The sequence below is a fragment of the Halichoerus grypus genome, chromosome 15, assembly GCF_964656455.1.
Source record: "Halichoerus grypus chromosome 15, mHalGry1.hap1.1, whole genome shotgun sequence".
NCBI lineage: Eukaryota > Metazoa > Chordata > Mammalia > Carnivora > Phocidae > Halichoerus > Halichoerus grypus.
This window is the reverse complement of record NC_135726.1, coordinates 31,287,811-31,314,074: the sequence shown is the minus strand read 5'-3', so window position 1 is coordinate 31,314,074 and position 26,264 is coordinate 31,287,811. Positions and strand designations below refer to the sequence as shown.

Sequence of the window (26,264 nt, the reverse complement as noted above, 5' to 3'; positions counted from 1 at the left end):
GATGGAATTAACCGAGAAGGACACTGCCCAGGGAAGTACCTAAGCTGAACAGAGGGTCTATAGACCTTGAGCTATCCCTGAGTTTCATCAAGAAGGAAGTCTTGCTTTCTTGTGGAATGTCCTATGGGACAGAGTATGCTCTTGGCTCTGGCCAGAAAAGCTGGCCTTTGGTTTACGAGAACTTTGGAAAGGGGGTGGGTTGACCAGGAATTTGCTTGAGTTTTGGTGTAGAAAGACCTCTTGAGTTCCTTTTTTTCTCTTCTGTCTTTCCCCCATGTCTCTTCCCTCTGTCCCCTAGGCGGTCTGCTGGGACAGGCCAAAGACTCCAAGGTGGTGCAAGGAAAGGATTGGCCAGAGCACCGCCTTCTGCTCTGGAAGCCCCTTCCTCTGTGGCTCCTGCTTTGGGTGCCGACATCCCCCTGTCCGGGGCAGATGGGAAGCGCGCCCTGCCTCACCGCTACAACCATTTTGAACAATGGTGGCATCTTCCCTCGCTCTAGGTCAAACCCAGAGACTCCAAAGATGCTTTCTCTGCCCTTTACATGAAGAGTCACCCCTGGAGTTTTGCTGGCCCCCTGAGTCTGGCTTTCTGTGTCCTTGTGCTTTGCAAAGGCACGAGTCCAAAGGCCAGTGAGGAGGGTGGTCTGCTGGGGGAGGGCACTTTATCTCCCAGACAAAATATCCAGGCAGAGAAGGGGTCAGTATTGGGGTCCTGACTTGAGGGGGGGGAGCACCCAGCTCAAAAAGGCAACGCTGGGCTTGGCGCACCCCTGCAGCCTGGGAAAGCCACTCTGTGCTTTCCCATACGCCGGGCATTCCCCCCCCACTCGGTGCCATTCCCGGAAGGGTGCTGGCTCTTTTTCCTTAACGTGGCTCCCTTTATCAGTCTGGAATAGGGACTTCTAAAACCCCATTAACTAGTAATCACTCAGGGCCGGTGAGGGCGCCTCCACCACCCCAGGGATATCCAATTAGCAAATCATGATCCGGCCCTCCAGTGAAAGAAGTCAGACCCATTATCTGTGATGTCCCCAATTAGAGTGTTTATTCATGAAAGACTGCACTGAGCTGGCCAGCCGGGCGGCTCCTTCCTCCCCAAAACCAGGCCAGATTCAACATCTCTTCCCACCCCCCACCCAGCCCCGTCACCCCCGCAGGCCTCCCCCACAGTCTGCCCAAATCACGAGGAGTTCGGCTAGCAGCGGGATGGAAGAGTCAAATTCTTCAGGTTTGGTCATGCCTGACTTGAGTTCCCTGTTTTGTGTTCCTTGGGGGGGGGGGGGGGGAGGTGGGAAATAAATGAGTGGAGGCCCGAGCGTGGCTGTGATTTCGTTATTATTTATCCATCCTACTGTGGCAATAGACGTGGCATTTTTCAGACACAGAGAAAGCCCCAGTGCTGGGGTCTCCCTCCTTCCCCTTCCTGCTTCTGTTTTAATTGCGTACAGAGAGCCAAGAATAGCACCCCACTTTTAGAATGGCCAAGTAAATATAGTGATGACGAAGTAAAAATTTTTAAAAAAATTAGTATTTGCTGGAAAGATGATCCTACTAAAGGATCCTCGTTCTGGAAAAACTGAATAAAGGAAAAAAGAAAAAGATTCAGATGCATGTTACAAGAACAGCGATTGCCTCTGCTTGCTGGTTAGCTGAGAGATAAACCCAGCTCGGAGAGCATTTCAAGGCAGGGCATTTTAGCATTTGACATAGTATGAATTTCCTTGCAATATCAGGTCTCCAAAGTCAAATCCTTTCCCCCCGCTGGAAGGGAAATTATATTTCTTCCTAGCTTTCCTGCTCAGACAAGTTGCTTGGGGGAATTAGGGAGCATTGCTCCCAACCAAAACTCGTGTCAGGCCGCTGTGAAAACACAATCTGTCTGTTTATGTTTCTAGAGCCAAACACGGTGTTTTCTATAATTCTGATTAGCATCTACTTGGCCCCTTCCTTGAAGTATCCTCTGTGGAAATGTTCCAGATAGAAATCTGTGAGCTCCTTCAGTCCCTGGTGTGCTGGAGCGGCCCGAGAGCCGAGGGTCAAATTTGCGGGGATTTCGCAACCTGGTTTTTAAATGCAACTGCTACTAAAATTGAAATGATATAAACTTACGATTAAATGCATTATGTGAAAAACAAAGGTGATGATGCTCAAAACTTAGTGCTTCTTCATTGTTTTCCTCCTTTTCATTGGTTGTATATCAAGTTCTACCTTTAAGTAATTTGTATATTGTATCTGTGTGTATACTGTAGATTGGTGTGCTAATAAGTATCTTTTCCTAACTCCTCGCCTTGCAAGCAGGCTTTAGGGGGGATGATTTCACCATGGAAATCAGAAACTACAAATCAGGGTGTCCCCTTCCTGCCTACCCCCAGAGCTAGTTGTTAAACATTTATAGCCGATCACTGGATACAATACTGTCTATTTAGTTGAGTCTGCGACCTTGAGGAAAGCCCCAAGTGTGAAGTTCACACAGTAACCCCTCACTCCCCTGACATTGTTGGGCAAATATCTGGTCTATGTAAGTAAATTTTTTTCGCAGCTGAACGCAGTCCGTTGAGTATCAAGCCCTTTATTATTGTACTTTTGCCTATTTTCTAAATGGACATCACGTAATCTGCTGTCTTTGAAACAGAAATTCTGACATTATTTCAATATTCCCTTGAGATATGAGTGTGCATGCAATCATCGAATTGTGCTCCATTGTAATGATTTCCTGCGGGGGTGGGGGGGGCAGGAAGGTGTATGTTCATCTCCCCTACACCAAATGATCTAGACACCTATGAGGTTTTAGTTGATCTTTCTGCTTTGATTGCTTCTCTTGGATTAGTGAAAAGTTGTCAACTGTCACTCATGCTTTTAATTACACAAATAGCACTTGAATACCTGTTCATCGTAAATAATTCGAACGCTACATTGGTTAAAAGAGAAAGTTCCCTTCAAACCATTTTCTACTCTCTGTCCAGAAATAAGCCCCATTACATTTTGATGTTTCCTTCCATCTTTTATTAGATTTCAACACATATGTAAATATTATTCTATATAATAATACGTTATAGATACATGGCTTTTACATAAATGGGAATCACAATCACATATTATTCTGCAAGATTTTTTCACTTGTATCTTAAATTGTTTCCATGTTAATATATGTAAATCTTTATCATTCTTTACAATGCCTGCAGGATCAGACAGCCCTTCCCTACTGGTGGCCATTCAGGCTGTTTCCATTTTTTTGTTACAAATGAAGCAACATTTACTATCCTTGTTCATGTATCTTTGTACGTATGCATATGTGTTTATGTAGGAAAATTTCCAAGAAATGGAGTATCTTTTTTTTTAAGTTTTTATTTTAATTCTAGTTAGGTAACATACAGTGTTATATCAGCTTCAGGTGTGCAATATAGTGATTCAACACTACCATATGTTACCCAGTGCTAATAACGACAAGTGCCCTCCTTCATCCCCATCACCTATTTCACCCATTCCCCACCCAAGAAGTAGAATTTCTAAGTCATGGGGTAGCCGTCATTTCTCACTCCTTTTACTTCTCCTGATATTCTCCTATATCAATGAAATGTATTAACATTTTGCCTATGAGTAAAGAGACTCTGGGTAAAGATTCTTCATAATACAGCGTAAGGACTTCATCAGATATTCAAGGCTGCTCAACAATGTCCTCTGGATAAGTGAGCTGATGTAGAAAATTTTCGTTTGAAGAAGGTTAGTGAGGCGTGCTCTCTGTGCTTGTTCGAATCCTCAGGATCTTCCTCTTCCAGCATGTTCCCAGCTGTCTTCCAAGTATCCTTCTCTGTTCTCCAGGCCTGGGGGCTTTCTTCAACACCTCACAGGGCCATTTGGTCATGGAGGTAGCCCCAAAGCGCTGGGGAATTAACAGCCCCCAGAAGCAGCTCTGAAACAATGACTGGAGTTGGTGTGTAAATACCCCACCTCCCTCACATCGAAGGTGGGATCATTCTGACGTGTGTGCTTTATGCCGTTTCTTGGAGTTTCTCATGGGGCTGCACTCTGTTTACTTATAACGAGAGCTGGCTCCATGAGATACACTCCACCAGCCACTTTCCCTTCCCTGGTCCACTTCCCCCCTCCTCTACCAGGATTTTGCACCTCCTAGAGAAATTACCTGCCATTAACCGCTGTGTCTGGGTTGTTCCTGGGGGACCCCAAACTAAGACAGCTTGTCTTCTTAGGATGGCGGTCATGACAGCCCCAACACCAGAAATATGATGTTGCTAAGCAAAGATAATGCTTCACCTCACTTGTTGCGAGGAAAAAGAACCCTCTTTATGAACGAATCACATTATATTTGGCTGCTCTTGTACAGAACTTTGGGACTCATGACTTGACTGGCAGGGTGTGCTGATTGGGTTAAAAATGCGTTGCATATTAATAGACATTATCCCTTTGAGAAAATATGAACAGCTCCACACTGTCTTTCTGCCCAGTGCACTTGATAGAGAAAGCCCACATTTGCTTGAGAGCACCAGGCCTTCATTTGGACCCTGGGGGCTTGTGTAAAACTGAATCATCTCTGCAGAAGAACGTGAAGTCTTGGGGCCTCATTGACCAGGAAGCCAAAATCCAGGGAGTGTGGGCTTCCTCATAAGGCAATGTTCCCCTGTCTGAGGCTGAGACCTGGCACAGAGAGGCCCATCACATCATCTCTGGGCCAAGGTCAAAATGCCCCAGAGCTGGCTGTTTAAGGGAGGGCTTGGGAATAGTTTTGGGATCATCTAAGCTTCTCTGAGCCAAAAAAGTCTTTGGTTAAAGCTGTCCCTTTTCTACTCCTGAGCTGGGGTCAGTTGGTGATGACTGTGAACTTCCCTATCCTCAAACCAGGAACTCTCTCCTGCTTTGAAGAGCTCTTAGAGGTCCCTGAAAAATGGACCCCAACTTAATAACAAAAATAGCCAAACTTTATTAAACACAGTGTCAGGCATCACACTTGGTGATTTGTGGGTCGTCAGAACAGTGCTCAGATAAGATGGACTAGAGGATAATTATCCCCATCCGGATAAGGAAACGGAAGTCCAGTGAGGTTTAGTCACTGGCCCGAGGCCACGCAACCGGCAGATGGGAGAATTGGGATTTTTGTCCTAGGATGTCTAACTTCAGGGCCCATGTTCTTAACCTAAGTGCATGACCTTGGGGATCAGACCATTCTTGTTTTAAAGACTTATTGAGCGATGACCTTGAGCAAGTCATTTAAGCTTGACTTGACCTTGAGCTTGAGCTTGAATGTCTCCAATGAAGGGGAAGAAACTTCCATCATAAGGGTTGTGAGGATGGCAGAGGTGGGACCCACCCAGAGCAGAGCAGGCACCCTACACGATGTAGTGACTATTACTATTATCCTTGTTGTTGTTATTGTTGTTGCTGTCTGGTATTCTTCCTGCATCCATGCTATACTCTATTTATGCTGAACTGCTTGCTCTTCCCTGAGCACACGGGCTGTTCCTCAGGCTCCCGTCTGTCAAGTGTTCTTTTCTTTCTTCTCTCTCTCTCTCTCTGGTGATCTCCTGCTGATCCCTTGAGGCCCAGCATGAGTGCCACCTTCTCTGGGGAAATGCTGCATATCCCCTTGAGTCCTTTTTTCACGGGTGATTCCATTTGGCGGGGGGGTGGGGGGTGGTTAGCTGGCTGGGTAAGAGCATAAGGTGTGGAGACTGTCTGGCTTTAAGGAGTGACTTCACCTCTTCCCAGATAGGTGATGTGGCACGAGTTCCTCCAAGGTAAAATGAGAGAAGTTCTAGTACCTAGCTCATAGGTTCGTGGTGAGGCTTAAATGAGAGTTAGGGTGTAAAAATCTTAGCATGGGGCTGCAGACATAGGCAGTGCTCACCAAATCTTATTTATATTATCTTAGCATCATGAACACAACCATGCTAAGATAATACTTGGCATTATTATTAGTATGTTCATTATAGAGTATGGTGTTTATCCCCACTAGACCAGAAACTTCTTTGAGATAGGAATAGTCTATTCCATCTTTCGTGTTTTGTACCGATGTTAATGCCTGGTATATTTGATGTTAGATGGATAGATGGGTGAGTGGGTGGATAGGTGGATGGTTAAATGGATGGATGTATAATTGTTGCATGAGTAGGTGGAAGGATCAAGAGGCTGGGTCATCTCTGCTAACTGATACATTGATTATCACACCAGGAGAAGAAGAACATGAAGGGTCAAGCAGCAGGCTTCCAGATTCTAGTTTAAATGAGGGATGACAAAGGAGAAAACAAAACAACACAAAACCAATAACCAAGAAGGCTAGTGATTCCATTTTTATCCACTCTGGGTGAAGAGTTGACTTAATTGCTTCCAAGACCCCTTTTACTTCCAAACATGTGTATTTACCTCTCCCCATCCCCAATACATAAAATACCTAAGTGCCGTTTAGAGAGCCCCTTACCCACTCTGAGCAACCTGGTTTATCATCCGGACATCAAGAACATGGCAGGTAAGTCTGGCTATCCTAGGACTTGGGTGTAGGTAAGGGAAAAGATAAAAGTAAGTTCTAGGCTTGGGCCTGATTCTTCCTAGTGGGGAGGCTCCAGGTTGAGAATCCACTGCTTTGACACACAAGACTAAGGCTTACTGTGGTGTGAAGTCATTTGATCTGTAGGGGTCTTAGTCTTGATCTTTCTCCTTGAGGATTATTCTTTAGTCATCAAAGTCCGCCCACCAGGCTATATCTAAGCTCTCAGGGGGGCCTGGATCCCTGGACTTAGATTCAATGGGGCGAACTCTTCAGAATTCACTCAGGTGAGAATCACCTCCAACTCGATCTCATGTGTACGCTATGCCATCAATAATCTTCTCTCCCTTTGCCAGCAGTTAAGAACCCACACTTACAAATGGTCCCCATCATGTAAGTTGCCAGCCCCCAAAGACAACATCTTCCCTACCAATGAAGGCTTTTACCTTTTACTAGAGTGACCATAGTGAGAATCAACTGTAGAAACTTGGCTGCTGATCAATTAACCAAGGGTGTGTTCCGCTCCAACTGGTCTTATTGATTGAGCCTGGGCACTTCGGTGGGACAATTAGAAGTGGGGCCAGACTTTGTGCTGACCCAAAATAGGCACCGAGTTAGCCCTTATAGAGAAAAGAGGAAAGAAGGAGGAGGAGGAAAGGGTCAAGGACGAGGAGGAAAGAGATCTTACTCTCTGACCTGGTTGGCAAGACCAATGGCCATGGAATGATCAAAGAACTGAAGATAGTAATGAGGTTGTTCTATCAGGGGACTCAGAAGAGACTATGCAAGTTCTGGAAAAGGAGATACCAGGATTGGCTAGAAGGTGGGAGAGGCTCCTTGGGAAGGAGAATCTCTTGCTTCCCAAATCTCTCTTTTTATGGTACAGATAAATGGAGATGTCTAGCAACTTGCCCCAGGTCCTTCAGCTTGTTGAGGGAGAACAGTGACTAGAGCCCCCCATGTAACTACACTCAGGGCAAGGCACCTTTCACAGGCCACTCATTTGCTCCTTCCCTTCCTCCTTCCTTCTTTCTTTCCTTCCATTAGTTCTTCAGCAAATATTCTGGTTAACAGAGCTACCGTGTCCTCTCTGTACAAACAAACACTCTTTAAGGCATCAGTGAGATGTTGGTAGTGCTTGGTGGTTAAGAGGTCTGGCCTTGGAGACCACAGGGGTTCAGTTCAAATCCTTGTCCTACCAGCAATTAGCTGTGTGTCCTGGCTTAGTTACCGATCATAGAACCCTATTAATCTGAAGGATTCTCCTGCATACAATGGAATAATCCAAGTACCTACCTTGGAAGATTTTGCGAAGACCAAAATGAGGCAATTAATATCAAGCACATAAAAGAAGCTGGCATCCTGTAAGCTCTCAGTAAATATTCACTGCTATTTTTAGCATTATTATCACAAAATACCCAACAGAACAAAACTGGCCGAACACATATTTACCTTTGCTATTTCAGAGCACACACCAGCATCCGCCTGACGAACTTCACTTATCTCTGGTTTTAAGAAGTTCAGAGGGACCAGGAGATCAAAATATCTTTCAGACAAAATGAAAGGAAAAAAACCTCACCTTTCCCTTTCTACAGAAGCCTGAGTAGAAGGGAATGAGGTCTGATCCCCAGGCTCGAGTGCCTGGGTGAGGCCAGACTGATCCCATGGTCTGGGTGATGGGGGACCCCTCAGGTTCCGGGATGCTGAGATCGCAAGCAGTGGTGCTTGGAGGGGAAGCTGCTGTCGGAGAGCTGAGACGAGGCTTGTCCACAGGCAGCTCTCCGGACTCATTCCCTCTTGAACGGCCAGCACCCTTCCATGCTCTAGAAAGTCATTCCACGTCAATATGTACAGTGAGGAGCACCTAGCCACTTTGACGCTCAGACCTTTTCCTTTTCTGCCCTGACAACCTGTGGACTTATTTTTAAATGAAGACAGGAGAATCTGGCACTTGCCTCAATGGTTTGGAACCATCTTTCCTCTCTAACTGGCTGTTTCTTTCCCCCAGGCTGACAGGGCTGATCTCGCCTCGCACATTGGGAAAAACCAAGCCTCTTTCTTTGTTTCCTCCCTGGGGCAAACAGCATCCGGCCATCCACCTGTGCCCTCCCCGTGGTCCCTGAGGACTCAGAGTTTGACATCCCATACACTTGGCCTTCGGGAACAAAAGACACACTTTATTGAAACGTCATATGTCAGCCCGCGTCGTTCCATTCTCTTAAAACCCCTTCTTTTTTTCTCTTTCTTTCTTTCTTTCTTTTTTTTAAACATTATGAAGAAAAAGGAGAGAAAAGAATTGGGGAGAACAGTTCACCAAAAAAAAAAAAAAAACACCCAGCAAAACCCAAGCCCACTTTGGGGAGTTGGAACATCTGCACTTTCTCAGCAGTTTGAAAGGAAACAAAAAATTGCCAAGTGGTATAAAATTTGAAGAAAAATTACCCAAAGGAGGAATGGACGTTAACCACGCTTCAATTCCCCACTATGGGTTGACATTTGAAGTACTTTCTTCTCTCCTCATTCTTTCTGATTCACAGTGTGTCTAAAGAGGTGAATTGGGCACACAAAACCCAACCTCCTCTTGCCAGGGTGGGTATGAAATATGAAGGCCAGACGATTGTCTGGGCTCAGTGCATTGGAATAACATTGGTTAAATTATGGATAGTTTTTGAATAGTGTCACTTTTTTTTTCTCTGCAGATGGTTGTTCACACAAGGAGCCGGTCTGCATAATTGTATCACTAATCAGCAGTAAAGGCAATTAGTTGTGTAAGTGTGCTATAATCATTCTAACAGAAGAGATGACGAAAAGACAAAAAAAAAGGGGGGGGCACCAAAATGTCTTTTCTGAATCCATCAACTGACAGCCATAATTAGATATATATAATTGAAAATTCCACAGTAGGGGGGCCAGCTTATACAAATGAATTTTCTCTGCTGCCCTTACGCATTTGTGTCTTGGCTGAACATCCCCCCTAGGAAAAGGCAGAAAACTCGTCATTCCAAGAGTGCATACTGTACTGGGTATTCTTTCAGACCAATGATGTCAGAATAACAATTTTGGGGGGTGTGGGGGGTACGGGCTGGGGGACTGGAGGTTAGCGTGCTGTAAAGACAAGCGCCTAGCATAGGCTGATAGGAATTGCGTGGCCGAGAATTATGTCATCGTCAGTGTTATTTTGAACCCGTTCTTAGCTGGCACCCCAATGTCCCTCTTTTGGTTCATATTGGGAAATTCTGGGAAGTGCTGACTTCGCCATGAGGCACTGGGTATAGGGCCCGCCACACTTTTAGGGACCCACGGGAATGTTTTAATTCCAACTGCTTTTTAAATGAAAAGAAAAGAAAATTATTATTGTTATAAAGAGCATGTAAAAATGAATCCAGCCTGGATTATTATCATCTTCCTAGCGATGCAGTGGCAATATGTAATTTCTACTAGGTTTTTATGGAGGAAGGGGCCCATGAAGGCACAGGGCCCTCTGAAGTCATGATGAGGCATGGATCCTGGGCTTGGTGGACTCCTGTGTGGAAGCGAGAAAAAGTGGGGTTTGAGGGAGCTTCCTTATGACAGAATATTCCATCCTCAGCTTTCATAGGAGAGAGGGGGCTTTATTTAACTAAAGCCTGATTATCAAAACCTATAATTACATTTGGGTTAAAAATTCTTAAGTGCCTATGAGTTTGTGGAAACTGTGCGGGAAAGCTCAGCACAGAATTAATCAGACTACTGGTCTCCCATCAGACTAAAAATCTTTTCAAATTGGAAGCGCATCCCCCCCCCAACCCCTCTCTCTCTCTTTGAATCCACCAACTCTCCTATCATTTAATTGGACAAATCTTAACTGTGATTTTTTTCCCCTCCCAAAGAGGGGGCACACTGCGGCCAAAGCTTGTTAATTAAGTTCTTTAAATGCCCCCAGCTGTGCAATAAGTTTTCAAAGCAACACAACTGAATTTTTTTTTTTTTTTTTAACATTTGGTGGCTAGTTTTCAATCATGCATTATTCCCCCCTCCTTGTTTTGAGGATGGGAAAAACAGGAATAATCTCTGGGAGAATTCCCATGCATTGTGGAATCTTGGACAGACAGTCAAATTGGAGGTGCCATTGAGTGGCGTCTAATTGGAGCCTGTTTCAGGAGGGGAGTCACAAGGGACGATTCTTTGGGCTCACAGGCGGCTTGAGCATGCACATGCTTATGTGGAAATAACTATGGAGAGTACCCAGGGAAGTAAACCTCCCCAGTAGGGCCTGAGGGTGGGGTTCTTCCTCCCGGCAGATGGGGTGTTAGGGAAAGTGGACTGAGCCAGGTCAGCAGAGAGGGCCTGTGGACAGGATAGATGTGTTTCTGGTTTCTCCTTCTCCCTAAGTGTAGCAGCGCATACTCCCTGTCTTGACCATGCCCAGCATACTGGCAGAGGGGGGTTAGAACTGGAAGGAAAAACGGGGAAGCGAGTTCACAGTGAGGTGTGCCGTGAAGTGTCCATACTTTCAAGTAACATCTGATTTTGAAACAAATGATACTCAACTTAGAAGGCTGAGGACCTTTGTTAAACAGAACTTCATTCATCCATATTCTAGTTCTTCCAGAGCTTAATTCTCTTTGGGGGCATCTCATGCCCCAACACCCTCCCACAGCTGGGTGTGGCCACATGATTTGCTTTGGTCAATGGCGTGTAGGCGTATGTGGAAACGATGCACGTCAAGTGGCAGCTTTAAGAGCCAATACATAATGTGCCTCACTCTGTCACCCCCTGCAGGAGTGGCTGTATTGAGGTGGGGACTCCTCCACCCTGGGTTTCCAAGATGGACAGAGCCCTCCAGCAGCGTCTACCCCCTACACCGCCCCACCAACCCATGTTGCACAAGTAGCCTGAAGAAGAAATAAACTTCTCCATGGCAGACCAGGGAGATTTGAGGGTTGTTGGTTCCTGCACGATAATTGTAGCCTGACTGATACAATGACTTAGAGTATGTAGCTGAATGGTGGCCTGGGGACCAGATCAGGTCTGCAGAAATGTTTTGTTTGGCCATTTTTGAGAGAGAGAGAGAGAGAGAGAGAGAGAGAGAGAGAGCATAAGCAAGGGGGAGGGGTAGAGGGAGAAGCAGACTCCCCGATGAGCAGGGAGCCTGATGTGGACTCGATCCCAGGATCCTGGGATCATTACCTGAAGCACCTCTTTGGGGAACAAAGCCAACACAAGCCTGGTCATTGCCCTTTTGGTGGCATACAGAAAAAAGCAAAGAGGAGGGAAAACCCTGAGACACTCTCTTCCCATCCTCCAGGTGTGGGAAGATCTTGGCCTATGGGGGGATAGCAAGTGATTTTATATGCAGTACCAGGTGGGTGGGACATATCTTGGAGGGGCTCAAGTAGGGTCACTGGAACGGTCCCTTGCCAACTTTGCCACTATCACACTGGGCCAGGCAAAGAAGAGGAGACAACATTGGCACTAATAAGTGCGGGACACTCCCTGTTTCCCCCCTACCCACCTCCTTCAGCTCCACCCACCTTTGCCTTATTTTTTCCCCATGCATATAAAATGGCTGGAAGCCATTTGCCCTTAAAGCATGCCTTCTCCTACAGCTCTTAGATCCTTAGCATCTTTTCCCCTTGACTCAAGATCTATTTGTTGCTTTTCTCTCACTCTTATGGCTTCACAGAAAGGCACTTTCCTTGCCATTTCTAAGAACCTCAGATGGGATGTCAAACACAAGCCTGGACCTCCTTCCTTGCCCCACTATGGTGTTCCAAAGCCTTCCTTCCTTTGTTCTTTCCTTCTCCCCACCCAGCCCCTGGTGGAGCTTGCTCAGTCTGGTGCTTCACTGTAGACAAATTGTTCCTGCATGTTCCCTCTGCCACGGCTGTTGGCCTTTTCAATACTCTTGGAAGTTTCCACCCTTATTAAAAGTTATCCATCATGGTACAAGACAGACTTCTCTGCCTGGCAGAACTCCTTCCAGGAGAGGGGAAATGATGCTCAGCCAGTGGAAACTGGTTTCATCTTTGGAGAACTGATTCTTCCTTTTCTGGGATGCAAGCTCACTTCTATCTGGAACGCCACCCCACCTGAGCATGCTTGCTCCTGGGCTGTTGGACTAGTTACAGTTTTGGTGCTGATTCTCTGCATCTTCCACTTGGCCCTGTCCTTCCGAACCACCTTGCAAATGCCCCCACTTAGAAATTCCAGGACTGTCACCATAAGAGGGACCACCTGGAGGAGTGATTAACAGCACAGGCTCTGGGACCACAGTGCAGGGTTTTATCCTGGCCCTACCACTTACTAGCTGTGTGACCTTGGGGAAGTGACTTCAGTTCCAGCTGGATCTGCTTTTTTCATTTGTAAAATGGGGGTAAATAACAGATTCAGCCTCAGAAGGGTGTTACGTTGTCCTAAATGTGTTAATACGTGTAAAACACTTCAAAGTTACCTGGCATATCGAGAGAACTCAATAAAAATTAGCTGTTTATCTCAGCCCAAAGGAGTAATCTTAACTCAAAGGGGTAAACTCAACCCAAAGGGATAATTTCAACCCAAAGGGGTAAACTGAACCCAAAGGGGTAATCCCAACCCAAAGGGGTAATCCCAACTCAAAGAGTCTCTACTTCCTTCACCCCTTTCCTCAAGAGCTGAGTTCTTAGACTTCTTGCAGTCTTCCTCTGACTGCATCCTATTGAAACTGGGGTCACTTCTCTGACCTGGGTTTGCCCAGAAGCACTGTCACTTTGCGTTGCTTCTCACCATCCTTTTCACCCCCTCAGGGTAGAAATCTCTTTTTCCCTTCATCTCTGCCTCCTCAGCATGTCTTGCAAATGACTCTGCTGAGGGTAGCTACCCAAGAAAATAGTCCCTTTGGCATATTAATGGTGGCTCTAACTCTTTCCTAGAACGATGGGAGCTTTTTAAGCCTTCTCATGCCCAAGATCCTATTAGTACTGGCTCTTGCCTTCTCGTATTTATTTGGATATTCTTCATTTGGTCTCACATCCAAATGGTAACAATGGGTGAGTCATCATCTACCACCTTGCAAGGCCAGGCAAACTTTAACTCACTTTAGACAACAACCAGAATTAAGCCTACATCAGCCTCCTGGAGGTGGGGGCTGATATTTCCGAATTTTGAAGTGTGTGTTGTCTCCTCCCCCAATCTCCAGGCTTTTCTAAGTCATGCTGGCTGTTCGGCAAAGTCAACCATGTGCTTGTTTGGATTATTTTTTAAGCTTTCATTAAGCCACATGCATTCCCATTTATGTAATCATCTGAGAACTATATGAGTGAGCCTGAGAACCGCCACTGATGTGCTGCTTGGTACTTATTAGCTTTATAACTGATGACCAGACCTCAGGATAATGACAGCTTGGCTGTTCCACAATTGCTATTTAATATAACTGATTTCTCAAGAAGCAAATGCATCTGCTGGCTTGGTCTTTATAAGTCAGTGTTATGGAGGAGAACATGGGCTGAACGGCAGGGTCAAAAGAATCGACTGAGTTTTGAACGCCCCATCCTGGGCCTCTTGGGCCAAAGATCAAAATTTGGGTCCCAGGGGGCAGAATTTGGCCTGCACAATGTTTTTATAAGAAACTAAATTTTAGCACTTCTAGGCAACTCAGATGTTGTGTAGTTTGCCACAATCTGTACTATTCCCTTTTGTTTGGCATCTGGCTTACTTCCTTCATTTGTGCTAATGTGCTTGGTCCCTGAAGACAACTAAAACAACTGAGAGCTTCCTCTGTAAATATGAGAACTTCTCCTAGGGACATAGAACTGTACAGCTGAGAGCTGAAAGGAGTCCAATTGCTTTTTAGTTATAATCCCACATTTCCAAGTGGGGATCTGAAGTCCAAGAGAAGTGACATGAACCCCGTCCCGGACCCACAAGTAGCCCAGTCTTAGCTTTTTATGGTCTCAACATGAGATACTTCCTCTGGATCTTTTTTGAGAAGAATAAAAGCTACAGAACTGTGATAATGGTCGTGGTAGCATCCCTGATTAAGGAGGTCAGAACCTGAAACACAGAGCCCATATGGGAGGCGTCATCCGCCACAGCCTCCGAGGCTCCATTCCTTGCTGGACCTGAAGAACGCCTCATTCGTCTGGAAAAGCCCACTCCCACCAGTGTATCAGTGAGCATCGCACAGTTTACTGAAGATCTTGAAATGGAAGCAGAAGGAGCTGGTTTTATCACCATGTGCCCAGTCTTTCTCTGAGGAGTCTTCCCAAGCCCCTCGTTTCCTCCGTCTTACTCCTTCCGCCCACTGGGCACCGGGTTTCTCTCCTGCTCCTTCAAGTGATGGTGAGCCTCTGAGACCCCTGACTCTGAGCCTCCTCTTCTGAGCTTATCTGTCCTCTTTTCTTACGCTGAATCACTTACTGCTATTTTCAAGTGAGGCTAGAAATTGTGTTTGAGACCAGCAAACAAAAGATTCTTCAGTCCTCATGACCTGCCTCCACACATGACAAAGGAGGATTATAAATAACAGCAATAAAATGTTTTTGTTTCTCTAAACACATATGGTCTCTAATCCCACTACAACTCTGCAGTGAGATAGGTATTATTTGCAACCCCCCTCCCCCAACCCCCCCACCAAAAAAAAAAAAAAAGCAGAGATCAGAGAGGTCAAGTCACTTGCCCTAGGTCACACAGTTTGCAAGTGATGCAGACAGCATTCACTCAGTCCTTGCCTAAACTCCTTCTTCTTTACCATTTGGGGACATTGGATGGCAGGTAATAGGACTGAGTTAATTGATCTGCTGGCATCAATTCTAGATGAATCTCCCCTTTAATCCTTACTGGGATCTAATAACTCAGACATGACAATTTTGGTTAAACATCCTCTCTCTCTTTTTTTTTTTTTTTTTTTTTTGAACACCCTCTTTTTAAATACAATTTATCTGCAGGATGCTTTTCCATACTTAGAAAGAAATCCCTAATGATGATACCTCCCCAACTTTTCTTTCTCCTCCTCATCTGAACCTTATTATAATTCAAGCCTATACATTGCAACTGACAGTGGTTTCTTTTTTTTACTTCTTTAATTAGTACTGTCATTTTTAATCCACTGGAAAGACGAGAGGGAGATTGAATGTCCCAACAACAGACATGTTATTCTGAATCTCCAATTGTGACAAATTTACAAACTCATAAAAAGATTTTTTTTTCTGTGCTATCCCATTAGCTGAGAGCAGAGAGAGTTAGGAGTCTTTCCCTCTTTGGGGGGCTAATTCAGAGCCATTTTTGGTTATTATGCACAAGATGTTTTTCAACTGAGTTGTCAGGTTGTTAAATGTCTTCACCATGGAGTGTTCTAGTAATTCAATCCCTCTGGATTGCCCGGAGTGTCTTAAATGTTTTGATTGCAAATACAAGAGGAAAACTGCTGTCCTGAACAGTCTGCCCTTAAATCTTCTTATGGATTAATTTGCTGTGTGGCCTGAAATAGGTCAAAAGGTTTTGGCTCAGGAGTAGAATTCTAGAAATAATCACCCTATAGACACTCTAAATCAATCATAATTAATGCACTTGCCTAGTCCTGTCAGCTGATTGCTGCTAGAGGGTGAAATAAAGAGACCCTCTCTAATACAATTTGAAAAGAGATCAAATCTGTCATTTCATCTAATAATTGAGCCAAATGAGAAAAGAGAGGGGTCAAAGTTCACTGGGTGACCTTATGTAAACCCAATAATGCATAATTCATGTCCTTTTTATGGAATTTATAAGTCGCTGTAAATGGACGGGACAGAATCATCTGCCCTCCGTGGCTTCTACCAAACTGTTCTTGCTTATCCTGAAATGCCTACAGAGCTGTCCAAACTTTTCAGTAGCCTCTTCTGGCTGAATAATCCCCAAGCCTTCAATACGGGGCCGGCATTTAATTCATTCTCCCAAGCGTGCGAAGTTAATAACTGAATAAATCACTGGCAGCTCTCTCTGAATGATATAAAACCTGTAATTTATTTATTGAGTGTTACAAATACAGTTAAAACATGTTTTCACGCAAAATGCTTTTCCTCTTTTTAATATTATAGAAAGGCGAATATGGGTTTCAAGTTCTGGAAATGGAGGCTGAAAGATTGTGCGTCTGTGACTTGTCCATCGCCTCCTGGTGTAGCAATGCTGGGAAATGGGGCCTCTTCTTAGCCTTGACACCATTTGGGATGAGGAGGAGTGGGGACAAGGGAAGGTGTGTCTAGAAAACCCACCAGCTCTGGCTCAGGTCTTCCCCAGCATGCGTGCTTACGTTCACCATGCTTCCAGACCATGCTGGAACAAAGTTTGTTCTAAATGCACACAGATCATTCAGAGGTTTTGTCTCAAGGCTCTTTGATAACAGCAAGCCAGGTACCTTCTTTTTTTTTTTTTTTTTTTGGTCCATCTCATCAGATGGCACAATCAAAGTAGCTGTTCATTTCATTTTCGTGGGTGATCCTGGCAGGGCTTCTGCATAGGTGAAATTAGCCTGAGATGTCTTCAGAACTTCTAGCAGCTACCATGTGTCCCTTTGGCAGTTGCTACATCTGAGTGTTGCCCTTTGGTCGGGATCAAGAGATGCTCTTTGGGGTGTCTGGGTGGCTCAGTTGGTTAAGCATCGACTTTGGCTCAGGTCGTGAACCCCGGGTCCTGGGATGGAGCCCCAAGTCGGGCTCTGAGCTCAGCGGGGAGTCTGCTTGGGATTCTCTCTCTGCCCCTCCCCACACTTGTGTGTGCGCACTTGTGCTCTCTCAAATAAATAAATACAATCTAAAAGAAAAGAGAGAGGTACTCTTGGATCCAGCATGCATGTTATTTGGCACTCGCTATATCCCCAAAACATTTGTATGTTTGTTATCAGATGCACACATCTTCCAGAACACCGCCTGACAATACCAAGCATTGGTGAGTGTATGGAGGAACAGGAACGCTTGAACACCACCGATGGGAATTGTTCCACATTATTTAGCAAGTTGGCAATAGCCACTGAAGCTGAAGATGAGTACATACTACAACCCAGAAGTTCCACGTGTTGGCACGTGTTGGCACGTATCTTACGGAGATTCATACATATGCACAAGGAGACAACTAGAATATTCATAGCCACAGTAAAAGATGGAGAACAATTTAAATGCCCACTATCAACAGTGTCCTAGATATATATAGCAGTTGTGTTTATACCATGGAAGCACAGGCTCTGGTTCAAATTTAGACTCTACTAAGTATTTACTTACAGCCAAGGACAAGTACTTTGGTGTTCTCTGCCTTACTTTTCTCCTCTGTAAAATGGGAACAATAAATGTATAGGGCGTATCTTAATGAGGATCAGTGGGTTAAGTACAGAAAGCAAGTAGCATAGTGTAAATATGTAAATAGTGTTACGTATGATTTACTATCATCTTTACAGCATAATCAAAGCAAAAATAAAAACCCTAGATCCTCATGCATTAACATGGTTAAATATAAAAAACTTAGGGTTGAGAGCAAAAAGCAATTCGTAAAATGATATGTGTTGCATGGTCCAGTAGGAAGACATCTATGCCATCTTTGGACAAGCATATGAAACAGTATTATTTGTTGCTATGGTAATATTTATAAGATAAATGTATCAGAATACACACAGATAATCTCAGTGCTGTGCTCAGGTCTGGAGGGAAATGGGCTAAATCTGCTTTAAGTATAGCTCTATTGTTTTATTTCCTTTAAAAAAAGAGATCTGAAGCAAAAAAAAATTATTAAGAATTATAAAATTGGGGTAGCAAATACACTGGAGTCTGTCATATTCTTTTCCAAACTTTTTAAAAATTATGTTTTGTTTTGTTTTGTTTTGAAATGAGTATGGATTCACATTCAGTTGTAAGAAGGGCATGGAAGCTCTGCGCCCCTTCCCGCAAACCTTGCCCTGTGGGTCTCTTCCATCTGGATGTCCATCTGAATCCTTTCTCATATCCTTTTATGATAAACTAGTAAATGGACGTGAACTGTTTTCCTGAGTTCTGTGAGCTGCTCTAGCAAGTTAATCAAACCCGAGGAGGGAGTCGTGGGCACTTCTGATTTGTAGCCTTGGTCAGAAGTGCAGGTGACAATCTGGGTTTGCAGTTGGCATCGGAAGTGGGGACAGTCTTGATTTTCTTATTTCTTTGATATTATTTTAAAACTTTTGTTTTAAGTATGTTCATAATTGTTTGTTAAAACATTTTTATCTCGTCTGCTTTAAAATCTTTTTCAGGTTGGGGCACCTGGGTGGCTCAGTCAGTGAAGCGTCGGACTCTTGGTTTCAGCTCAGGTCATGATCTCGGGGTCGTGGGATTGAGCCCTGCATCGGGCTCTGCACTCAGCCGGGAGGCTGCTTGGGATTCTCTCTCTCCCTCTGCCCCTCCTCCCACTTGCTTAACCCTCTTTCTCATTCTCTCTCTCTAAAATAAATGAATAAATCTTTAAAAAAAAAACTTGGTCAGGTTATCTTGGTGTTGTCATCTTTTGATGGGCTTTTTTCATTCGGCTTGAGATCTTCCTGCTCTTTGGTATGATGAGTCATTTTTTATTAAAACCTAGACATTTGGGGCATTATGTTAGAAGACTCTGGATAATATTTAAGTCTTCTGTTTTATCCAATTCCCTCTGGCATTGCTCTGGCAGTAGGCAGGATTCTGGCTTGTTATTGGCAGGTGGGAGTAGAAGGGCAGGTTTTCCACTTGGCCTCCATCGACCTCTGAGTGCGTGTGTGGAAGGGGACTCCTCCTTCTTGCTGGGTGGGAATGGGAGTTGCAGACCACCAGACCCCACTAGATCTTCACTGATACCTGTATGCCTGGGAGGGTAGGAGTGCCTTGTTACTATGTCCTGCATACTTCCTACTGACATCACAGCAGAACAAGTTGGCTTTGTTACGGCCGTGCAGTGGTGAATGTCCTGACTCTTTGTTAGGGCTCTTTGGATAGCATCCTGGTGTGTGTGTGTGTGTGTGTGGAAAGAATGCCTTATCACTGCTGAATAAGGATATGAGTGCAGGTTCTCTGTGTGGTCCTCACTGACGTTGAGGTGGGGCCCGGAGGGGGTTGCTCTTTACCATCCGGCAAGGATGAAAGTTCTAGCTCCCTACATATTAACTCTGACATCACCCTTGCAGGAGTGTTGGGGTACCTCATTCCAGCTACCTAAGTTCCCCACTTGGCCTTGCTTGGTGTGGGTGGGGTGGGACCACTGTTTCTTCTGTGGTGTTTCGTTGGAGCAGAGTGGTTATTGTCTAAAGTTTTTTCTGTCTTGCAGGCTACCCCTTTCCTGGTCCCTTGGCTGGAGAGAGCAAGTTTGTTTCATCCGTACCCATCGATTATTCCAGCATGCCAGTTTCTTCAGCTTCGGGCCTGGGATTTATGAGGCAAAAAGAAAGCCCGCGGAACTCACCGCCATGTTGTTTCTTGGGTCTCAAAGTCTCCAGCTGGTCTGCCTTCCTCTCTCTATCTTTTACGCTCTGCTTACGTTGGTTTTATATATAATGCCTGAGGGTTTTTTAGTTGTACTTAGCAGGAGGGATAGAGAAAACCATGTCTACTCCATCCTCTCTGAAGGAAAACATTTCCAAATGTTATAAATATTTTGGAATTAAATAATTCAAATATTTTGGAATCAAAATAAGCACTTCAAAAAAATGAACAGGAATTTTGGGGAGTGAAGGCTGCCTAGTAGGTGGGGGAAGAGCCGGGAATTTGATGGAGGCAGAGAGGAAGGCCCAGGAAGAGAGCCAGCGACAGGAAAACACACGGCAGAGAACTGGTGAGAAGTTTTTCAGTAATGGAAACTGACAAGGTAAGAACTCTTTACAAGCACAGTTGGGTTTTGAGCACTTTGAGAACACATGAAGAATGTTCTTTTACTGATCACCTCCATAACAGAAACACGGCGTCCCCTTGCCCTTCAGGGTCTACTTTAACCTCTCTTATCACCCTTTCGGAGTAACAAACAATGACAGTAATAGTTGAATTCATCGTATTATTGGAGGGTGACCCCGTGACCCAGATGTCAAGCCTTTGCTTGCCCGTCTGATTAGGACATTCCATAATTTTTGAAGGAACTTATCTCCGGGTCCTTTCCATTAATTAGTCCAGCACTAGCAGGTCCTTGGAGAGGAAAAACCAGGGCTGAGGGCTCTCAAATCCCTCTTTGGAGATTAGGAAGTAAGATAAGCAAGGGAAGCTTTTAACAACATGACGGTCACCCCACAAGGCCCAGAGAGGCAGCTATCTGCAATCTGAGAAGAGCCAAGCCACATGAGAAAAGCAAACAAACAAAACTACCCCTGTGACGCTCAGGTTTTATAAAGCACTAATATCTGGTGTTTAATCTGCCTGGCCGGGCCAGAGAGGACAGTGTTAAATTGCCTTCTCTTCTTGGGCCAGCTTAACCCGTCATTGTTAAGCCTGCATGGGAGCCTTTGAAATCAGATATGGATGTGCAGGAAGGGGATACTGGCTTGGTGGACTTAGACAATGCAAGTGGTCTAAGGTTCGGTGGATCGACCCCAGCTGGGTGAGTTCTAGAGAAATCCGCTGGCTGGGTGGATGGTGCAGTAAGACTCCTCAAACTCTGTGGAGGGAAAGTAGTGACCTCTCTCAGACCTGAGCCCCTTCTGCTTTCCATAGACTCAAGGGGATGACATGGGACAAAGGTGAAGTACATGACACTGGAAGCCCTCAGCTTATGCCCTTGACTAGCTGGGTGACGTTGGGGAGTGACTCCATCCTTCCAACTTCAAGTTCCTTCATCCATACAATGGAAATAATAGTGGAAACTGTATCAGGTTTGTGGTAACGATGAAATAAAAGCGCATTACAGGGGAAGTGTTCAGTGAACAGTATTTGCATTATTTTTAGCACATCGGTCTAATGGAATATTCATAGGGGGAGCTGGAAAGGATCTTTTAGAACCGAGTCTAATCATCTCATTTTACAGAAGGCATAGCTGAGATCCAAAGATGACCCTCTCACGCTCATCGGCTGGTTAGAGGCAAAGCTGCCCCAGGGAGACCAATCTCTTAATCCCTGTAGTCGCTTCCTTGGAGTTCAATGTCCCCATCAAATCTAGGTTATAGTTCGACCTGATGAATCTAGGTTATCTGACTTTTTAAGAATCATTTTTTAAAAAATACATGTGTCAAGAAAGTTGTTCCGAATGAAAAGGAAAAAAGCCAAAATCGGTAGCAATGAATGAAAGTGATCACTGAAGGAGATCTGGGAGCAAACACCCGCACAGAGGGACATGTGTCCTGTCATAATCACCCTGCGCATAGGACTGGAGTCTTTCCTGCCTCATGAGGTGAGTGATCCCAAGTGCATTTTAATGCGTGTTTTATTTCTCCATTGATTTTAATTAAAAGGATATTGTCAAGGTTGCTAGGCATAAATATTGACTGATTTTGACACTATGGTTGTTCCAGAGGGTCAGGTTTCCTTTTTCAAGGTTCTTGTATCTGTTTTTGATTCCTCACACCTCCTTTTTGGTGTGTGGGAAATATTAGAAATAGAGCTATTCCAACAGGTTTGAGATACAACACAGGTTGGAAAAAAAAAACTTAAAGGTCTGCTAATTGGGATCGTAATTGACAAATGAAATCTCAGGCCTTGTTTATACCAGAATTCCATAATTTTTGCATGCATGGTAAAATTTACTAAGTAATGATCTAATTCTTGCATCAGTTTGGCCAGTGTATGCACATGCTTACAAATCTCCAGACACCCATACGGACATTAAAAGTGTTTTGAATAGAGTGAAACAGTGTGCTCCTTTGAAAGATGATTTTACTCTAAAAGATTCCTATAGCCCATCAACCTTGACCCATTCCACCCCCAACCTCCACCCCAGACCTGAGTTCCTTTGTGATTTCTTTTTTTTTTTTTTTTTTTAAGATTTTACTTATTTGAGAGAGAGCATGAGCAGGGGGAGCAGCAGCAGGAGTGGGAGAGGGAGAAGCAGAATCCCCACTGAGCAGGGAGCCCGACGCGGGGCTCCATCACAGAACCCTGAGATCATGACCCGAGCAGAAGGCAGACACTTAACCGACTGAGCCACCCAGGCACCCCTCCTTTGTGACTTCTAAGGGATTACAACTCCCAAAGTGAACAGGTTGTCTGGTCAGGCACACAATTCACACTCATTGCTGTCTAGGGCCCGGGAGGCCTCAAGATGGGGCGTGCATTTCAGGGTTAATTCTAGCAGCGTCCAGAGCAGCAGGGGGTTACAGAGGCACAGCACTCTATCAGGAGGAGGTGGACTTCAGGACTAAGCGGTGTGAAATGCATTATGAACATTCTCGGCAAAGAGCAATCGTCTTTTTCTTGTTGATAGTAGAAAATCAATACGGTTGTTTTCTGTTCGGTTTTCAAGGGCACAAGTTGCTGCTTCTTCAGGCTGGAGAAGTTCATAGGGCGGTTAACGAAATGTCAGCAGTGATTGAGCAGTTCAAGCAAAATTGACATCCCTCTGCTCTAAGTCTACCCAAAGTGAACTGGGAGCCCCAGCGGGAGGCAGAGCATCCCGGGCCCTGGGAAGCAGGTGGAACCACACGCCAAGCTCCAGAGGAAACAGGTGGATGGGGGAGACCCATGGTCACCCTCCATGGTTCAAGGCACCTGACTTGAGGAAGGGAGAGACTCTGATCAGCAGAGGGGCTGCCCAGAAACCAACACAACACCATAGGACCGAGCGACATTCTTTGCTGCTCTGATTGTTTCCTCTGGGCCCTGTCTGGCTTGTCACATATATTATTTCACCTTCTCCTTTCCAGATGACCTTCCTTTTCCCCACTTCTCCACTCACTTCTCTAGCCCCCTCTCCTAAGTAGCTGAAGGTCATGACTCAGCATCTCATGGTGGGTAAGAGGTAGGCTCTGGATTCAAATCCAGGGTTTAAATCCTGGATCGGGCATTATTTGGGAAAGTTAACTTGAACTTCTCCCAAGCCTCGGTTTCTTCAACTGTTGAAGTGGGCGACAGTTGCTCTGACCTCCTAAGAGTGGTGTGAGAATCAATGAGATTATGCATGTGGAGAGCCTCGTGCATAGAAAGCGTTTCGACCTCCTCTTTTGCTAGCCTTGGTCCTCCCTGGTTCCATGAACAGCCGCCATCAGCAGGCACACCTCTCATCTGTAGGAAAATGAGCAGATATGTTAACTTAGATGGAACGGTTGACAACGTGCCCCTCCCCAAGTATACTTCCTATGTCACTTCCTATGCTTCCTGCATGTCAGCTCGTCATATTGCTTAACCTTTCCTAAATCCCCAAGAGGAAGGCAAGGTGTTTTCATCGCCACCATTCCTTACTCCAAAGTGACAACTCTGATTACAGGGTCTCAGTCAGTGTGGCAGTCAACTTGGGGAGATGCTTGGGACACAAGAAGGATTTCTTAGACCCCTGAAATCACATGATGCAGAAATGTCTACACTGCCTACAGTAAGTCAGGCTGGTTCTCATTGGAAAAACCAGATTTCCCGTGTTAAGCTATAGATTTAGTCCACGGTCATATACAATGCCAGTCAGGACAGACTAACTGCTACATACCGACTTATCCCCCAATACCTGTGGCTTAAGACATAATTGTAGATATCTTGCTTATGTTACAGTCCCAGGAGGGTGGGGCTGGGGGCAGGGCTCTCCCCCACCCAGCCACTCAGGGGCCCGGACCCCTTCCCTCTCCAGGCTCCCTCCTTCCCTGTATCCTTGGAGTCCTTTCCATGTATGGGTGAAGGGGACAAGAATGAAAGTGTTCAGAAATGAGTTTTATGGGCCAGAAAGGGAAGTGTGGCATACCCCCTTCTGCTCCCTTTCCATTGGCTGGAGCTCAGTCACTCACTAGGGCTGCATCAAACTGCAAAGGAGGCTGGGAAACCATCTAGCTGGGCGCCTGGGAGGACAAAGGAAACAGTTTGGTGAATAACTAGCCAGCGTCTGCTATGACCAAGCAATGCAATTCCTACTTTCAGTGGAGGAGGGGCTGATCTTGTCCTTTTAGGGAGGAGTTGGAAAACGCCAAAGAGTCATAGTTCAAGTGGAGGGATGGGACTAGGGTGAAGAGAGTGAGGCACCAGGGTACAAAATTTAGGGAGGCGCTCCCTCCCAGATTCCTGCAAGTGCACGGTGGATGCCTGTGAGGGGTGCCTCCTTAAACAGCATGTCCCAGGCACCTCACTCTTCTTATGCTCCCAATGGCTCCGCTTTCATAACATTTTCACGTTAATCTACTGGTCTTTTTTTTTTTAACATTTTTTTTCACCATTGAGTGATCATGACCCTTCATTTGTATAAATTTTCACAATTTTGCCAAAACACCTTCCCCCAGACAATCTTCTGACTATTATGGGATTAATCACTCAACTGGTTGTCCCCTACACTCACGCAGATAGAAGATGAAACCAGTGTCTCTCGTTCCCCACGCCTCTCAGCAATCAGCACAAAACTGGGCCCCACAGGAGGCGCTCGCACAATAGACTTGGGCTAAGAGAAGAAGCGGCATATAGTCTTTACATCTCAGGAAAGCTCAACAGTTACAGAAAGCTTTTTCTGTGACTCTCACTCCTCATTTCTCTAAGCTGCGGGGTCAACAGAATTTCCATGAGCAGGAGAAGAAAGTCTGTGCGGAGGAACTCTGCGATGGGCTAGAGGTCCCAACACAGACTTTTCTTCCTCTCCATTCATGAGGACTGGCTGTCCATTAGAAGGCTCTCTTTTGGAGCAGTGTGTCTGCATACATACATACATGTACATCCTCAAGCATGTGTTTTGACCCAGCAGCGCGGATAGGTTTCTACACCTGTTATATAATGAAGTGATGGCCGAGGTTTAATTTTGCATGGGCTCCAGGGTTTCTGAGTGCCCTCAAAATCCAACAAGAGAAAAGGTCTGCTGGGGTCTCATGGAAGGCCTCCAGAAATAAAATATAGTGAGAAGCAGAAGTTCAAAATCACCCGGATGTAACTGTTTCTTCCTTCCTTAAATATTTTCCTATGCATGTGAATTTCTCCCCCACCATCTGACTCTCCACCGTAACATTCTGGAAAGGAGAAATAGACTGAAGAGCCCAGCCTCAAATGAAAATGGGGACATCCTCTTAAAAAGGAACCTAAAGCAGCACCCCATGGCTAAAGCCCTTCTCCTGTCTCTTTTTCTTATCAAGACATTGTAATCGAGTCCGTTAGGAAAACTTCTGAACAGTTGCCCTAGGTTTTCTGTGGCTTGGAAGCATTTCCATTTTTTTTTTTTTTCGTGTTGGGCGTGGGGAATGAGAGGGTATTCCTGTCTTTTCTGCAAACCCAGTTTTCCATGACTAAGGAAAGGGACATCAAAGGGCTCATTGAAATAGATAAAATGCCCCATCAAGTAGCTCTAATAAAACAGTATCTTGATGGTCCTTGAAAAGGTGGATCAGAAGCATATGGACTCAATTTCCCTTGGAAAAATCAACTGGGAAAAAGAAAACCAAGTGGTGGGGGTAAAGTGTTTCAAGTATTTTATTCCATTTCGGGTTCTGAAATATAACTCCAACTCTGTCCATTAAGAGAAGTCCACTGGACTTGATCCTAGCTCTGGATCCAGGTTAAATGTTGACTCCCAAGGAGTCCAGAAAAATTAATTGGGGAAGCCCAAAGGGTGCTAGTTTAGCTACAGTATATCTTTAAATAGAACTCTCTGCATTTTTATCGGCAAATGCAAGACTGTTATCTTGGGGTGGGGGGAGGGGAGAAGGGAGGGGAAAGGACTCAGATTCTCCAGTTTGTAACCTCTTGTTCCAGGCCTTCCATCTTCA

The 26,264-nt window shown here is 45.1% G+C and overlaps 1 long non-coding RNA gene across 1 annotated transcript; it reads left to right on the top strand.

The window, feature by feature from the left end:
* Window positions 1-1,184: 1,184 nt before the first annotated feature.
* LOC118540610 (uncharacterized) lies at window positions 1,185-19,875 on the top strand. The gene is made up of 3 exons (XR_004919734.2): window positions 1,185-1,228; window positions 9,196-9,264; window positions 19,739-19,875. It is a non-coding gene; the product is annotated as an uncharacterized LOC118540610 (long non-coding RNA).
* The last annotated feature ends 6,389 nt before the right edge of the window (window positions 19,876-26,264 follow it).